The following is a 19,522-nucleotide window of genomic DNA, read 5'->3' on the forward strand; positions in this document are numbered from 1 at the left end:
AACCTCCAAGCCAGTAATCTTATGAGATACATAAACCTACTATATTAAAATTCAGAAGGTGCATCTTTTCGGCCTTTAGAATACTGCTGATTTCTTAGCTTTGGCTATTGCACGTATTTTGAATTGTTATATATGGACACAGCAGTCTGCTTTTCTTTAAATGTTGCTCTAATTTTCAAACCCCTATTGTGACCCTGTTCAAGCTGATGCTGGAAATTTACAACTGAAAGTCAGTCCTGAAACCACCATACCAGTGTCGCACATCTCTTCAGACTAGAGAAACTCGCTTTGAGAAGAAAAGTAGCATTGGCCTAGATGCATCTCTCATAAATAGGATGGATTTCTTTACTATTTGAACGCTGAAAATTAGGGTTTCAAAGAGACATCAGCCTAAAAGCATTTCCTGTGTTCCCTAAGGAAAGCAAAAAACTGTCTCAAAAATAAGCTTCAAATACCTCCTGTTTGTTCTCTTGTATAGCAAGGCAAAACAGCAAAAAATGTCATATAGACTAATGCATTTTTCAATACCATTCAAGAGTTTCCTGTGTCACAAAAGCCTGAGAACCATGATAAAAAAATCTGTTGGTAAAAAAACAGTTTATTACTAATATTTTTAATATCTTTTGTTTGTTTGTTTTTTGAAGCACCATCTTGCCATTTGCCCACTCGCGTATATTCATAAAATTCAAATCCTTACTGGTAGCCTTTAATGGGAGCCCAATATAAAAATAAATATGGGAAAGTCAAGCTTCCTTTAAACAATATATAAAACTACTCTAAATAGCACTGTCTTCTTACTTATCTTAAAGACAGAGTGGAGGCCTATTGCTACTGGCAGTGACATTCCCTCCATCTTGTTAAAATTATGTCAAAGCAAAGAAAATCTTTCACAGATATTCTCATGGTTGGTTTTCCAAGTTGACATCTCAAAGGTCAAGAATAACTCATTTCTATACAACTTTGAAGACTATTTCAGATAAATATACATTTTTAAGTATCAGATTTTAGGAGATTAGTTTTATTTGTATGTTAATGTTTTTCAAGGCTTTTGACTTGATAAATATTTACTATTTTTAAAATAGATGCTTCTAAGAGCCCACATACTACAAGAAACTGTACTATATTTTTTTGCTTTCAAGTCTGCATACATATGGAATACTTGAGATAACACAATTTTTTGTTGCTGTTGAAAAATTAGCAGTACTGATATCTCCCAAATCCCTCCCCAGTCTCTGTAATTCCATACAGAGTAAACCAAGTAGAAGCGTCACTTAGAGTAAGGCAGCAATTCCTCTAAGGGAACACTTTAACAAAGAAGAAAAAAAAGCATAAACACCTCCAGATGCCTTGCATGGATCACGTGGAATCATTTGAAAAAAGCGCATAAGGAACTTGAAAGTTCTGTGACCTGTCAGAAAATGGCTGCTAAATGAAAAAAACAGAAGTTACTGCCATAAGGGAAACATTTTCTTTGCTGTTATTGTTTTCCATCATGTTTGCAGATGGAGTGATACCTTGTAGTGAGGCAGCGTATCAGAAGGTTTCAACAGGTAGAGAATGAACACACAAAAAAATCATACTAATTTATCCAGGCTGATAGATGGAGTTTGTACATTGGTTAGAATTCATCAGTAGAACCTATCTGCCTACATACTGTCAACTTCTACTCAGATGCTAACAAGCATCATCAATTAAAAACATCTGTTCCGTTTCAACTAATACCAGACTGTTCATTTGCTCACTTCAGATTAAGAGAGAAAATAAGAATCATTGAGATAACACTTACAGTAAATGAGTACTGCTTATAATTTTGGCACACAAATATACTAAAATTATCTGAGAAAACACAGCAGGAAGGCAAGGGAAGAAAAGGCATACACTCCTGAAGATACATACAAAAAAACATGGGATCAAGAATAATCAGAACAAAGAAGTTTATACCAATGGAGGCTTCAGTGAAAGCCCATTGAAATTGAAGGAAAGATAGATCTTGGCCTGTCAGATACTGAAAAACTGCTCAAAAGTTACATGATATCATTTCAAATACAAGTTGAAAATAGACAAGAATAAATCCATGCCTTGCATTTCTTCCTGAGGTAGGGTAACTTAGCAAAGTTCATGATTCAATTAACAAACTAGGTCGTACTTGGTATCTCGGCTGATATTTACCTTATACTGCAAAATTTACAGGAACAGAATAATCTGTGCAAATTAACAGTATTCTACTCTTATGTATTCCTTCATGTGGTCATGATAACAACAATAAGCAACTGCACAACTTTGATGTGAAAAGAGACAAACCAAAAGCAACAGACAAGATGTAGCAAGAAAAATTCTGATTACATGAGGAAAAATCCTTCAAAGATTGGAATTAAGAAATTCTACAGTGTCACTGGACAAACTGTTGTCCTACTTAGAATAATAGAAACATAGAATGGCTTGGGATGGAATGGATCTCAGAGATCACAGAATTCCAGGTCCTGTGCGACAGTATTGACATACTCAATAAAGAAGGTGAGGCATCTGCACTGGCATCAAGACAGTAAAGGAAACTGAAGATTTCAATGCACAGTGCAGAATGAGGAGGGTCTAAAGTACTTTGGTAGATTCACTGGACAGAGAGAAAAGTTACTCAGTCCATCTTTTACTATATAGCCTAACTGAACTCACCATATCTGAAAGAAAAATTAGTAACTCACTGAAAAAGAATATGCTTGAATCTATTTGACTATAATGATCAAAGTACAATAGAAACAAGAGAACAGCATTTTTTGAAAGAAAAAATAATCCATATTTGATTTAGCTCAAGCTTCGTGTCAGCACTTGAACACAGCAAAGGTGCTGACAAGACTTCTTTTAACGTCCCTGTGAAGGCTACTAAAGCTAAATAAGCTTTTAAAGACTGCTTACCTTTAACTGGTGGCCTGAATTGCAAAAATTCAAATAAAAGGCAATCCACCATATCCCAAACTTCAATGTATTTTACGTATGTAGAAACAAAGCAAACAAAATGGAAACAGACAACTCTTGCTATGAGAAAAATAACCCGCCAGCAATTTCTGCTCCTGCCTAGTTTCTAATTCTACATTATTCTCAGAATATCCCCATTTACTGCCAGCGCAATCAAGTTACAGCTATTAAGAGCTCAAACACTTTTTGTTCTTCATAAATACTAAAGTTCCTTTAGTGTGGTGTAATCTGTATTTTCACAATTGGTATAAAAGCAGGTAACTGCTGAAAATATCATTCCAGAAGTTATTGTTAATGTATTTACAAATCACAGTATAAAATTATTTATTTCCCTAACCAGTTATAGTAAATGCAGCAGACTAAAGACACTGAATTGTGTTAATAACAATGGTGTGCAATTAACTCTTGCAGCTTTCTGAACTTGTTTCTGTGCCACTTAGCTTCGCTTGCACTCGCTATAGAGGAAAGCATGGCTCCCACTAATCCTGCTGAGTTGTGGACATAGTCCAAAAGGCCAGAGAAAAATCAGAGAAGCAATATCTTGCAGTAGCTTGTAAACGCAGTCCTCTGGTGTAAGAAAATAATCTGATTGCACTCCACAGTCCACAGAATATGTCAAATACTTGTTTTATTATACCTGAGGGTATAATAGAGTTGCTGTTAGGCGGAGAAAAAAATTACAAGTTATTCTATAATGTTATTTTTCTTATGCCTTATATAGGGCTGAGAAATTTACACAGTGTTTCTGAACATCAGCACTAATACACTATATTGCCTATATATAGGTCTCATGGTATCGTACATGATTTTGTCTGATTCTGTAAGGTCATTATTCTCCCTTCTGGAACACTTCAGTGGGTTTTTCTTTCTTCTGAATGGTTAATCTGACATTTTATGCTTTCTGTTGATATAACAAAGAGCTTGAGTACTAGAAACACTGGTATTACCATTCAGTGTAATTAATCAAAATTCAGGTCAAGGAAGTGTAACATGTTAGAAAATGCAGTAAATTCACTGCTTGCCATGAAGAATAATGATTGGATAAAACTAGCACAAAAACCAAATGGAGATACATTTTCTGAACCAGATAAAAATATGTTTATTTTCAAAAAGCTAAAGACACTTTAGTATCTCCCTAAAATGCAATAGTGTAAAAAATAAGCACTAAGATAGAAAAAATGTATGTAACACTAGAACGCAACAGTGTAACATCATAATGTGATGGAAAGCGCAGCAAGGATAGCAAAGCCCTAGGCCACAACAAGTGAGGATAAGCCCAAATGCAGAGCAGTGGATACAGAAACAAAGAAAAGCTGCTTACTTCTAGAAGGCCCAGGGTATGCAGGGATCTTCAGAGAGATACCTTCACCTCCACTGCCCTTAAATGAGGTTTGGCAAGGAGTGGATCCTGGCTCCAGCCTTTCAGGTCGCTCAGGTACATTGCTTGCAGCTGAGCTCCCCTGGCTTGGCCCTGCATTCCCACCAGGTGCTCCATCATTGCTTCAAGCCCTGACTTAGCATTTCTGCTACATGTAAGAACAATGACAGAAGAAATGAATAACAAGCAACATTATTGCGCGTCAGATCATGTGTTCAAGCATCTGAACTATACAAACTAAGGTCAGATACAAACAATATGCCACAAAGTATTCAACACAAACTGCAGCAGGACTGGCCTCACATAGAACCAATAGAGTACACACCTCAAATGATATCCCCTACAACATGCAAAGTGCTTATGCAAATGAAGCATTAGTGAAGATTTTCCCCAACTGGTGACACAGCACTCAGTATTTTGAGTTTCTGCACTACCTTTACCATCTGAAACTTGAAAATCCTGTTCTAGCAACGTGGGTTTTCAAGAACTGGAATGTATTTTTTCCAGAGGCTCAAAAATTACCTAAGCAGATTGGGAATTTCATCACTGAGAATAAGTTGTGAGAATAAATTCACTGATGATAGAGGCAATCACCACAGATTTTATCTTAGCAGATTCCATTAAGTATTATAAGAGAGAAGCATTCAAAATAGCAAATTCTGCATTCTTGGTTGTAAGACTAGAAAGATACCAAGACAATTAAAATCTCTAAGCACAAAAGATTCATCCTCTCTCTTTACCTGGCTTCTTCACACTAATCAGTTCAACACTCATGACTAAATATATGTAGGTCACTTCACACAGCAAGTTAGCAAGAAATTGAACACAATTCCATTCAATACAGAAATAAAAAGTAATCATAACTTGTCAATGTACAAATATTGCACAAACAACTGAGTTTAGAACTTACTTCACCCAAACACTCAAAGAATGCTCAGAGAAAACGTATGCCTCACTTTCACAGCACCCTTTTCATGTACTGCAAACTGCAGAGTATAGTTTTTAACTATTTTTGTTACTTTAAAATATGAAGTAGACTTAAAGGTTTCATTAAAATTATTGTCATCATTAGAGAACATCAACATCATGCTCCACCACAAAGCTCTACAATTGCAGAGCTTCCCGCATTCATGTAAGCAATGGCATAAACATTAAACCAGTTTAATTAAATGCAGCGTAACAGGAGATAGTTTTCGAAAATTGGCACTGACTTGTTTGTATACATAATTGCTTTAGATGAGCCACTGTATTTTAAAGGAATTACTTTTTTTCCAATCATGTTAACCATTATCTGTTCTGACACCCATTTAATTGGCAAGGATTCAGCCACTCTAAATAATTCCATTACCTATGTATTAATCATTTAAATAGTTGCTGCTGTCTCTTATTTGAACATCTTCAGCGTTTTTGCCATTTATATCTGACTTAAAAAAAAAAACAAACAAACACATTTTATTCAAATAATTCCTTAGATTTAAAACTAATTTAACAACATGCAGTTTTCTCACACATTTATAGACAAAGACTCAGGTTATCTAGTGGGAACATGAGTACCGAATATATGATCCCAGATAACAGTTCATCAAAACTTCCTCAAAACATTTTATGTTTCTAAAGAACCAACTAACTAGCTAGTGTAAAAAAGAAAAAAAGGGGGGGGGAGGGGAGGCTGTCTTCTCTTCATTACCTATATTCCAGTAGAACAGAGAGTCCTTCTATCCCATCTCCTTATAATCACTTGCATAAGCACTTTGCTTTTCCCATGAGATGAAGACCTAACAGCTTTACAGAGAAAGGGACAGGGCAAACTCCTGTATGGGTAAGTCGACAGCTCAAAGAGTATAAATATTGTTGAAAGGAGACTTATCAGATTGAAATTTATTTTTATTTTTAATAAAAGTTTTTGAATTGATCTATTGGTCAACTCTGTCAATAGAGATGATAATCAGTTTATATAAAATCAAATAGTTCTGAAGTCTGGAAAAAGCAAATAGGATAAAAATATACAGTAAAACATTAAGCTGTACACACAGGGACTTGTAGCAAAGCAACTTAGGAGTCTATCAGTTGCAAACAACAGAAGAGATTTAAGACCAATATTTATTACAGGACAGGTTCAGAGAAAGGTTTGTAAGATATTTAGAAGAACAAAGGATCTCACAGCTTCCAGCTTCAAAGTGCAATGTATAAGCAATTAGTTTATACCCAAATGGTTTGTCAAAAGTAAACTCTGGTGCAAACATGAATATATATCTCTAGTTCTGCAACACCTATCAGGGTTATGGTTCTCAATTTAAGATGATCTATATACAAAAGCAACTAACCTGCACTGCTGAAGTACATTTTCTGTCTGTTTGTGTCTTTCCCCCTCCTCTCAATTTTCTTATTCCTTAGTGGGGATTAGCAAATAGAGCTCTTAGGTTATCACACTTCCACTTGTTTTCTTGTTATTTATAACCCAGAAGTAACCTGTTATCGTGGAAATTTCCAGACACTATTTTCTCTATTAAAATCAGTCTGCATTATGTTTCATTACCCTGGTTTTGCTAATGCAAAATACTTAGATAGTTAAGCGCACTGCTGATGGTGGAGATAATCATTTTGCACAAAATTAATCTTGAGGGTCCTCAGAGTACTGCAAATTTACCAGAGAGAACGCCTATTCTATTATGCTTAATTTAAACACTTAAGAGACATAGAAAAATTTTGCTTCTGACATGTATTTTAAGTTTGGCATCTTCCCAGAAATTAAAATAACTCACACAAGCAATATTTTCATGTAAAGGTAACAGCAGAAAGTATAATTATCCACATATTTTATAGCTTTTGGAGATCGTATGGATATTAACTGGACAGTGCAAAAGGAAAACAGCCTTTAGAAATGTTTCTTTTCACAAAGTAGTAGTTTTCACAGAATCACAGAATGGTTGAAGTTGGACAGGACTTCCCGAGATCACCTTTTCCAACACTCCCTGCTTAAGGAGGAGTTTCAGTCTTTCTTTTTCATGCCTCATCTTTTTTTTTTTTTTTTCCTTCCCAGCACTCAGACTCAGTTCGGGCTTCTTTGAAGGGATCCAGTAATCTACTGTGTCTGTGTTACAATCCCTAGGGTCCAGCCATCGCAGTAGGCAAAGCCAACTATATAGGTATATGAAAGACTACTTGTTTTAGAGGAGACATCTGTTTAAAGTAAAGCATAATTAAACCGCCAAAAGCAGAGGTACTTGCACTCTGTCTTTCCTGCAGTTACTGATTTGCTGACATATGAAACTCCCGGGTAGACATCTTCTGTATTGCATCAATACCAGGTTGTAATCATTCTGCTCCAGAACACAGATACTACTAGAAAGACATAATATAGATTCGGCTAGTTTTTGCTACACTCCATAACTTGACCTACACTTTTTTCAAGGAGATAATACTGAGAAATTCAACCACCATTTAAAAACCTCAAAATATTTTTGAGACACCCAACTCCTGTTGTGAATGAAATAGGATGTTTCTTCCTTAACATGCAGTGCAGTTAGAGTCTTTTCTCTCTGTCATTTATTCCTATTTTCCTTTGTTATTCTCCAAATTGTTAGAATATATATGTATATCACTTCAGGATTGAGCAAGTGGTGCTACAGTTTTTAAACTTTCACCCTTGCTGTTGTAGCTGAGCATGTTCCATATTAAAATCAATAGTAGTAGTCAAGCCACTAACGTGAAAATGCAACTTCTGCTTTCAGTTAAAACACGAGCCCAGTTAAAACATAGTGGTTCCAGAATTCTTATCACTTTTATAAAGCTTTTAAACATTAACTGCATTAACTAATTAATTTGACATTATCTAAGTAATCTACTGACCAAAGAGAGAGAAACAGGCACTGGGAAATGATTCGTTTGGAGGTTAAATTAATTAAAAATAGTACAGTAGTGACGGAATTTAATCTCAGGCTTCTCATGAGAGTGGAATCACTCACAGCTGCAGCAATTTGTGATAAATCCATGGAGAAATTTCATGACGGGAGTGGAATTAATTTGTGTCACCCCTAAGAGTATATGTGCTCACTCAACACTACCTATATTAAACAATATTAAAAATACACAAATTGAGCAAACCAAAATAATCTATTGTTTCAGGTAGCACATGATATATGCCCTTCAACATCAAGACACAATTATTTGCATCAGTAAAATTCAGGGGAGCACAGCAGTGACTTGGAGAATCAGAACATTCTTTATTATTATATCCTACTTTTATCAGCAGTGCTTTTAATTCAACAACTTGAATGACGTTAGAACAAAAATCTGTATGTGGATGAGCAGAGAGACAGAATTGGGGACATAAAGAAAGAAACAGGCTACTTAATACCACAAATACAATTACTAAGTAGGAGAGCTGTAGATAGTTATCCAACTGAACAACAAAGATGTCCACTTGAAGATCACCCCTAGGAGCTAAGTATACCAAACAATATGTAATAGAGCATATGAGCTATACATATTTTCCTTTTGTTCAGAGCAATTTTTGACAGTTTTGATGCTGATGAATGAAAAAATCAGTAATTTTCTGAGGAGCTTTTAAATTTACAAAGAGATTGTCCTTCCATATAAGTTTATTGTCTCATTACACACTCTTACGAATTCACAAGCCTAAAAGAAGACAGACTTCTGGACCTGATAAAGAGAAGAGCAACTGGATTCACAAGCAAAATCAGCGGGAAAAGAAACATCAGAAAGAAGCTTGAGAAGATGGAAATAAGAGATATTCCAACAATTAGGAGCAAGGCTTCTACAGCAGCTCCTGACCTATCCACTCAACTTTTTTTTTTTTTGGAGTTTAATGCAAGAGGTCCTGAATACATGAACCTCCTACAGCTTCTACCTATCCAAATACACGAGTTGTTTTGAACGGATGGTGGAAGATAAAAACTAACTTGAAAGACTCTTACCTCTTCACCTCTTAACAACACAAGGTTGATGACAGAAGACGTTACACCTTAGAGGCATATTATAATAGAGCATACCTACAACTGAAAGCCAGAGATGGTTTTGCAGCTTACAAATATTTAATCTAAATGGCTTCAAATCTACTAATGCAATCCCAGTGACAGAGTAGTTGTGGCAGCAGAGGTTCTAGCATGAACTGTTCAGTTTTGCCCAGAAGCTCAGGTAAATACATTAAGCAAATCATCTGTAGAAGGGAGATAATATTCTGTCTCACTTTTGGTATTAATGGCAGGGTGTGTTGCATATGCGAGCAGAAATTAACACTAGGGCTTATGGCAACAGCCACATTCACTAGGTGGTACTGTCAGACAAATAATAGCAATGCTAATAACTGGAAAGAACTATTAAGATGAATCAATATAAAAAGAAATTACAATCATATGTAAAACATTTTTGTCTATTCATTGAAAAATTACGAACTGCAGAATACAATGCAGCTAAATTGTTATTGATTTGCACTGAGATTTTTTCCACCTCTTCTTGACAGCATTTCTAGAATTTTTATCTAACTATATATTATGGCTTGTAGTGAAGATGAGTTCTATTATAAATTCTGCACATCTGCTGAGATATGCCATTCTGAAATTAACTGTCCTGAAACCCACATTTGGAGCACATGAAAGACATTCAGTTTCCCAATATTAACTCCTCTTACATCAATACTTAAATTTAAGTTAGTTTGCATTCTTCTTCACATTACAGAGCAAAATTCTTTCCTCTCTTTCCTCTGAGGTTGTAAGAAATCAAGACTAGTATATTTAAACATTTGCTCAAAGAGTAACCCGCTCACTTGAGAAGACTAACATTTAAGAGGCTGAATAAATCAATGACTTACATTCTAAATGAACATGTAACACAATCAAGGCTTTTGATATTTATATCTTGAAAATTCAATGACTAAATCTGTTTTATTACTGATAGCATCATCCCTCTCAAACTTTTTTTTTTTTTTAAATAAGCAATTCAAAACTGTTTTAACAAGGTTTTTGGCACGTAGATTTCTAACATCTAATATAGACCTGTATAGGCATAGCTATACAAGAACCTCAAGCACTGAAACAATACAGGGGCAGGCAAGCATCTTTGAAAATAATAACACCAACATGGATTGCAAGTGTAAGCACTGCTGCAGTTATAGTAACAAAGAGAATCTGGTGAGTGTTCCATGTACTCAGATACAATGCAGACATCAACTACTATTATTTGTTTCAAACAAAATTCATTCTGGGATGTAAAAAGCTCTCAGTTGTTTCTTTTCCTATGCTGCTAGATGACTATTGACAAAAATTTCTGTATTTGTCACACAGCCACCATATTTAGCTCTTCATTATCTACTGTCAGAACTAGTATCACTAGATCTCTGCTGAGACATAAGCATCAAAACTATTAATTTTGGTGAGGAATGTAACATTTAAATTTCTCATAAAGGCAAAGCACTTTCTGATTAACCTCCCTCCATCCTCAGCACTAACCTCCAAAGGACTTTTTTTTTTTTAAATCTGATTCTTGATGCTCAAAGAGAAAAATATCTACTACATTGTGAAGATGCTCCTAAATTAAGTTTCCTAGTACAAATTAGAAACTTGGACATTTAAAAAGAATTTTAATAGGGTAATAAACTCAATATTTCATAACCTCATACAAGATATATCTCTGGCCTACTAGCAGCTTACACAATGAAAACCATCGTTAAACTCTTGTGAGGCAGCAAAACAACAGATATTTTAGAGTTATTTATTTGAGCGATAAAGACAGAAACAAAGAAAGATAACATAGCCTACTTTTATCACTTTCTTCATAAGAACGTCATAAATACTTCACAATATCGTGGAATTTGAATTGTACTCAGAGAGGTACTGCAGAGTGCAGTATTTGATCTATCTTAAACATCTTATGCCCAAAGAGTTTTTAAAATATTTTCAGTCTTAAAAAAAAAAGCATTGTTTTTTTGTTTGTTTTTTTTTTTTACTATTCAGAGTAAAATCTGAAAGTTGAAATCCATCAGGATAAGTGCTCAGAAACCAGGAAGTAAATAACACGATAGTCAAAACTTACATCTTTCCTTTCAACAATTCCTCGTGGCTTGACTTCTCATGTGTTATTTGGGTAAGTAACCTGTAATACACAAAACAACCATACTCAGTACTTCTTGGCAAGCAGTACAATACAAAGCTTTAACATTACTTTCAAAGAACAGGTATGATTTGATATTCCATTAAATTATGCTTTGAGGAAAATAAAATCGTAATTCCCTTTTTAGTTTATCTTTTCCCTCAATTACTTGCTATAACCAATGGTTTTAAAACTAGCTGACATCCCCGTTGCCTAACATAGGACTTCTACACTCCCACTCTGCCATAAGCATTAGGTTGCTTCAATTCCACTGCTACACACTGGGAGAGGAAGAAGATTCCTGAAACTACTTGAAGAGAATCTCTGTAGTACTCACATGAGACAGGTTGGTAGAAACATACTGATTTTGAAAATTAAATTAATTTGTTGCTTTACCAAAACTGGATACAAGTAACAGTCATAGTTGTAGTTTTAAAACAGCTAATTTTAATGGAACACTATCTCTGTAACCAAATGGACTTTATTACACTGAAAGATGGAAAGGGGAAGGAAGGTAAAGGAATTAAAATTATTAGAAGGCTAAGATGTTCTCTACATGACCAGAACAGACCTTCATTACTAACAGGTTTCCTTTGCAAAAAAAGCTCAAAGCAACTGTGCACACTAATTATGTAAATGTGACTCCATATCTTGTCCGAAATGCCTATTAATTTAACATTACCACTGCCATCCAAGGAAGGGAGACAAGCAGTCAGTGCATGGTGCACGCTGTATTTAACAATAAAAATTAAAAGGACAAGCATTTTATAAAAATGATTCAGTACTGTTTTAAACTGATTTACTCTGTATGCCTTAATCCATATTAAGGAAAACACATGAGGTATTTACACCTGATGGTTACTGTGAAAGATGCACAACATATAGTTGTGTGCATCATCTTCCTTTCTTTAAGAATTGAGCAAAATTGGAAGTGTAGTTATGAGAACTGTACCACACCTCTGTACTTCATTACTTTACCTCTCACTCATCATATTAAGAGATCACTTTATTGATGTTTTATAATCAATATTTGCAGCTTTTTTTTTCCTTAACGCTAACAAGGAACAAGACATAATAAAAAACTACTTTAGAACAAGGCAGATAGGCTTTGGTTGCAATTAAACACCTTCTGTTAATCCAACGAATATCTAGTAGGAAGCAGAGAATTACTAAGGAGAGCTGCTTCTTAGTTTGAATGTGAAAGCAGACAGAACATTGAAAATTAATACCAGTGCAACAAAAATAAACACTTCTTGCAAGATCAGAGCTTTTCTCAAATTTTACATTGTATAAGTAATATGCTTTTCAAGAAAAGCTACTTCTCAGTTTTTCATCTTCAACATTCCTATGATACCAACAGCAGTGACAGTGCAGTGTAGGTGTTCCTTCTTCATTTGATCACAAAGCAAAACAATATGAATATAGGCACACATTCGAACAAATACTGAAAAGCAGGACAGGTTCTCTCAATTCTCGTGCACCTTGTAAGCTGATTCTAAGCAAAGGATGCAAATTTAAACAAACAAAAAGCAGTAGTAAAAATGGCACCTTTCCTGCTGCACCAAATGATAATGACAAGAAGGGCAGAACATTGCAACTACACTTGTGTAAAGTCTTGGGTAAAGGATGATTCAAAAATTGGGATTACAATATGCTCCATGCAGAAAGGAAACAAGCTATTTATTCTTAAAATGAAGGAACAGATAAACCTTTAAAGTTTAAGGTTCAGTATACAAAATTCTGTATACTCAGTTAAGAAAATAAAATTTGAGTTTTTATATTCATTGATGTTAAACTAGGAAGGAAACCCAGCATGACTCCTGAAATTTTTCCCGCCCAATTTATCAGTTTGAAAAACATTTTAATTGAATACAAAAGCAGCACACATATACAGTCTACATTCTACAAGACCTGCCTCTTCTGATTTATCCATGTAGAGTGTGAGTTTAACTTGGTATTTTCAATTGGTTATTGCTAAATACCATGCTTATGGGAAAAAACAAAACAAACAAAAACTCTAGATTTTTTTAACTGTCAACTTTTTTTCTATAATTGTTTTCTATGCTCTTTGAAAACAGTCTCTTAATAAGGAGACCTGTCATTCTGGCTAAAATTTGCCTTTGGGGACTAAACTTGCTATGTCAGATTGATAAGAATGGAATAATACAGCACACCTCAGTTGAGACTGCAAAAGGCAGATGAGAAGCTTAATAGAAGCACTGAAATAATATAATTGCTACAGACAAGCAGCAGCATTAGCAAACCTGAAGCTTAATATGTGATATTAAGAGTTCTAAGACAACTAACAAGCTAACAAGATTCAGACAAATTTCAATATAGGTAATCCAGTAGGTGTAGATTCATTTAATGGGAACCACTCCAAAGTAAATGGCAGCATGGCATAAATCACAAAAGATGCTTACCAGTAAATTTAATTTTATACAGTAGCATAAGTTTCAGAAAAACTAGTGAATGTAAAAGCTGAGCTGACAATCAGGACCAATATATAATTATGTATCTTTGTAGAGAACAACTTGAAGCTCAGGAGTGTAAAGAAGCCCTAGCAATAACATCACAGCAGTTTCCTGGGGACATCAGCAGGTGTGTATAGTATAGTTGGTATTTATTGAGTCATGTTCAAAATTACATTTCAACGAAACAAAAGCACACGCTGATGAAGCAGGGGCAAAACCCAAGAACGTAATCAAAATAAGTGCAGGAAGGAGCATTCTTAGAGCAGTTAATTGACAAGTTTTCAAGCTAAGAGGTGACTGGAGAGGATTGCTTGCAGCTGAGTGCATTCCTAGTGTATTAAGGGAAATACATTTCTTCACCCTTACAAATACATAGATTCACTCATAATAATTTGGACATCTATTTCTCTCAATAACTTCTGGACTAGGCAATTGGTTAGGTTAAAAGAAGAGTATTAAGCACATGCAGGATAGAAGTTGGCATCATCAGAGATATCTGCATCTCAGCAGAAAGAGGAAGTTCATATGGCAGCTTACTCCTATGGTTGCTTGCCCTCTGATCCACTGTACTCTCCTGACATGCTCCTGGACTTAAACTACGAGAACTCCACAAAAGCAGCAATTCTACATAATCAGAGATGGACTCATGAGTAGCATTTGAAAACGTGATCCCTGTTAGGACAGTATTATCTTCCACTCCTCAAGTCTATGCATTACCTTAACTTGTTCCAGATCAAAAGCCACATAAAATAACACAAAATTTCTGTAAAATATTAGAACTAACAAACTTCCTTCCTTCTTTCTCTGACTAAAGGTTTTTAAAAATTTGCTACAAACCTACTGATGGACTCAGTACACAATATTAATTTTCCTTTCTCTTCTCCATTCAGTACTAATAAAAGCTTTAATTTCACCCAAATCCCACTGCAAAGATATTCAAAAATATCTCTTTGGCCAGTCTGCTCCTCCATGTCTTTGAGATTGGAAGCAGTAATATCTTGATTGTAGAAATTCTCCTTTAGGTATAGATCCAGTGTGATAGCTCTTGCCTTTTTTTCTTTTTTCCCATTTCTCTTTTCATAACAGCACACCACCTACTCACAGATATTTTTCCATTATTCCAAGTGGAACTTTTCTTACTGTCCTCTTTTCCTTTTAGAACAACAATGAATTAACAGCCTGTCAGAAAGATTTGATGGTCAGAGACCGACAATGACACAAAGACAAAAATAACAGAGGTGAAGATTATATAGGAATCATAGCAGACAAGCAAGGAAACTTTAGGGCATGGAGATGTGGAGAAGGGGCAGCAGAAGGATGAGGTCAAGAAACAACTGAAATGCAAGGACAAAGATTATAGAAGAAAAAAGCACAATAAGAATATGACTAGACTAACTTCTGGAGCTACAGCCCTTTTTATATGATGACAAGCCATATGAACTCAGATCCTGCTTATTTTGTGATTGCAGGCACCTAGCAGACATTTTTTGTTGGTGGCTTTTTTTTTTTTAATGTCATCGGAAAAAAGCATCTCACCAGAGATTTTACAGAAAACTTCTCTTTCAAAAATAAAACATGCATTCAGAGCTTTCCAATGGCTGACAGAGAATAAATTGTTCATCATCAAACATGGTTCTCTGCATTAGAACAACTAACACTCCCTAAAATTTAATAATAATTTTTTTTTTTCTTTACATTGCAGTATTACAGAATGGAGTAGGCAGAAAAAGTACCAACAATGAGTGATCTCCATTTAACTGATTGGTCCATGGTTGTTACAAGTTAGCCTGGTTTTCTTACCTGAAAAGAGGAAAGAGTATTGGTTATCATGGACAAGTAATAGTGCAGTATAACTGCACTCTGGGGATTCTAAAGCTTTTAGAGATGTTATAATTATTTGAAAAATTTCCAGTAAGCACTAAATATCCAAAACAGCACCTGTACTCAGCTAAGTTGAACTAGCTGTGCACCACTTCTGAGAGTTAAATCATTTAATAAAAGATTATGCAAAGTTCATTGAAAAAGCCACACAAGAGACCAAGGATCCAGAGACCTTTTATACTTTTACAAAGTATTAATTTGGTACACATGAAGTTGAGAAAATGGGTTAGAAAGAAGATGCAGATGGTTTTCTCAATTGGGAAAATAAGTTTGTGTTAAATTTTTACTGAAGGAATTAGGCTTTAATGGCCAACTTATATAATATTCTACAAATTGACAGCAGAGTCTGGCAAAAAGAGCATAATAATGAAGGATTTAACACCATCATTTTGCTAATTGAAAGGACCTGACCTCATCAGGATCACACACTGCAAGTGAGAACAATAACACTGCAAATTATCACTGCTTCGCAGATGTCAGCATCTCCTACTTGTAAAGAGAATGGGACTAAGCACATTAAATTCTATTGATTAAAATTTAGTTTTTTTCCCACCAATATATATGGTGTTTTAGAAGCTTTAGAAACAGGTGGGGATAATAAGGTAAAGCAAAATGCTGGTGTGTGCAGTCTTTTCCTTCAGAATTAGAGTAAATTCCTCAGCACAAATAATATCTTCCTATTATCTAATATAAACACACCTTCTTGTACTGAACAGCTATTACCCCTTGTCCTATCACTCCCTGATAACAACTCCATCCTCACCTTCCCTGTAGGCCCCCTTGAAGCACTGGAAGGCCACTACATAAGATCTCCCTCCTGCCTGAAGAAATCCAACACTCTCATTCTTCCTTTGCAGGAGAGGTGCTGCAGCCCTCTGATCACCCTCACAGCCCTCCTCCAAACCTGCTCCATTCAGGCTGGAGCCCAGACCTGAAAGCAGTACTGCAGCTCGGTCTCACAAGAGCAGAGCAGAAGGGGACAACCACCTCCCAGGCACTGTGAGCTGCACTTCAAAGATCTCCGTCATTAAGAAAATAAGCAGTTCCACATATCATTCATATTGATACTCAAGTACTCCACAGTATTCCAAGAGATGACAAATGAGAGGCTTGTAAGTGGTGATGTATGCACACAGTATCGACCCAACCTTACAAACTTTACTTAGGCACTTTGCCTTTACTCACACAAATAGTACTACTGAAGTCAATAAGATGACTTAAGCTAAAAACCCGACTCACAAAACAGAGTTAGAAAAGAATCATATGGACTTCACGATGTAGTTTTAGATGACTTTTGACACCAAGATTTCTTTCCCCATCTTCGAAGTACAACATTTTGAATACATACAAGCAAGAGGATGTGAGTACTGGAAATAAAGTTTTACTTCTCTCCAGCTATTTTTCCTTTGATAAAGGTATATTCATTATATGCATACACTGAAAATTTCACATTACTGTTCTTGGCATTTAATTAGGGGGTAAAGGAAAACGTGCAGGACTAGAATTTTAAGCATCGGTTTAATAACCTTTATCCAGCTCATTTCTGAATGATTTTCTTCCTCTCTAGAGAGGCTTCTAATGTCAAACACTGGTATTAAGGTGAGCCGTGGTTACTGAAAAGGCACACAGAAGGCACACGACAAAATTATTAATTATGGGAAGGAATTAGGGAAGGAATCTGAGTATTCATTTCACTCAGTAGATTTTATCCTAAAACAGAGTATTTAAAATTGAACTGAGGTATATTTTAATAGTCAATAGCCATTAAGGCCTTACTGGTGTCAATACAAGCTGAGGATTCAGGAAAAAATTAAAAATTTGTAAATGAGATTTTTAGAAGGCAAGAGAAATTGAGAAGGGAGAAAGATTTAGAAATACAGAAAAATAAATCAGGCATTTCTATATATAAGACAGAAAGTTAAACAACTTCAATACAATAATGTTAAGTAAACTCATCCACACTGCTGTTTGCTAGTTCATTTTTCAGATTTCTTTCTTTCACACCAGATGTTTAGAACACCAATCGAAGAAGCTGGCCAACCCCATTTTCTGCTCTTCCTGCTACACTGATATCCAGCACCTCATTCTCTTACACAAAAAGGTGTATGTTCAAACACATTATATACTTCAAAGCAATACTAAGGGAGAGGAGCAGGGGAACAGGACGGAAAAGATAGGAAAATGAAAATGAATTCTGTAGGCTGGCTCAATACAGTGCATAAAGCCTCTAAAATTCACTGCCATTGGCTGATATTTCTTTCAGATGCCTCTTCTGTTGATTTAGTTGTCCTTTATTTGGAGCTCAAACACATTATGAAAATAATTTCTGTGTAGCCCAAATAAAAGAAAACAAGACCACAAAAAAAAAAAAAAAATCTTACTCCTATAAAGCTTTCCAAAAATTGAAAGTTTTCCACAAAGCTTTCTTCAGAAAAATATACTTCTCATCTCCATTGCAAAATTATAACGTCAGTCTTATGCAAATAAAGAATGAAGCCTGGTTAACCAAATGCAAAGCCAAATAAATTATTAAACAACTGAGATATTAATCTCCACACCACACCACCTCCAGTCACACTTTTAAACAGAAGTTTCATGTCCAATTAAAGTAATGCTATTATTAGGAACACAGTTTCATTAAATGTAATTTCATGAGGCTATCACACTGCCGTAATTAACGAAATGAGAACTAAAGCAAAACAATAAACAAGCACAGATTTTAGCCAGCGACTCTCATGTCAGCAATGACCATCACCAAAACTTGATTCCTGAAATAAAATTAATAAATTCAAATCTCACAGCGAAACCTGTAACAGAATTCCAATACAAAATTTAATTAATTAACACTGGACAACCATCTAAATAAATCCAATTATATGCCATCTCACTGCAGTTAATCATATTGCATATTTTGTGTACGTCATAACAGATAATGTGTATTAAATCAAAGACCATCTTATTTCATAAGTTACCTTATCACATGCTGCAGAGAGGGCTGTTCAGTAATTACTATTAGGTTATATTTCTATGTTAGTATCAAAGTTTTTTGATGAAAAAAATGTGAAGAATTCTTGGCTACAGCATTGTACCACTGCAAAACTTCTTGCTAAAAAAAAAAATATCCCATATGTTTGTAAAATGTACAAAAGTAAGCTCTGCTACCAGTCACACTATTGCTAATTACAATTAAAACAAGCATCTCCTGTCCCATAGCAGGCCTATACCTCTAGTCCACATCTCTGCCAGTCTTCTAGTTCGGTATTTCTTCCAGTCCATCCTCTTCCCCATCTATTTATCTCCTAATATTTAACTATTTTTGATCATACCTGTGTGTTTTTTCTTTGTTTTGCAATTGTTTTCCTTGGAACAAACCTGAATGTGCCTTTTCCTCTGTGATTCTCATGGGTATTGAAGCACAAATTCTTTATCATCATCATAACAATCACTTGTCACTATTAAACATTAAGTCCCATTGTTCTCACCTGGCGATCCATATGAACAGAACACTGACTTATTTAAAATTATTCCTTTATTATTAAGTCCACAGGTGAAACAATCTCTGCACTACTGGAATTCCATTCCAAAAAGTGTTATATGTCCCCTATTTTATGCAGTCTACTCAGCAGGGACAACAATCTCCCCCTAGATGAGAGTATCATTATTTGTAAGTTAACATTTTATATCTCATGTAAAATATTTAACAGGATTAAAA

General features: G+C 35.1%; 1 protein-coding gene across 4 annotated transcripts in view; it reads right to left on the reverse strand.

Moving 5' to 3' along the window:
- FHIT (fragile histidine triad diadenosine triphosphatase) overlaps window positions 1–19,522 on the reverse strand; it is a 530,781-nt gene that overhangs the window by 461,303 nt on the left and 49,956 nt on the right. For 3 of the 4 annotated variants that reach the window (XM_031555606.1, XM_010718629.2, XM_031555607.1), the window contains exon 2: window positions 11,399–11,458. The gene's annotated coding sequence lies outside the window, so the exon portion shown is untranslated. Of the gene's footprint in view, window positions 1–11,398; window positions 11,459–15,666; window positions 15,686–19,522 lie in introns of those variants that run through there. The other variant, XM_019620176.1, reaches the window with a different exon arrangement.

This window comes from Meleagris gallopavo, chromosome 14 (assembly GCF_000146605.3).
Source record: "Meleagris gallopavo isolate NT-WF06-2002-E0010 breed Aviagen turkey brand Nicholas breeding stock chromosome 14, Turkey_5.1, whole genome shotgun sequence".
Taxonomy (NCBI): domain Eukaryota; kingdom Metazoa; phylum Chordata; class Aves; order Galliformes; family Phasianidae; genus Meleagris; species Meleagris gallopavo.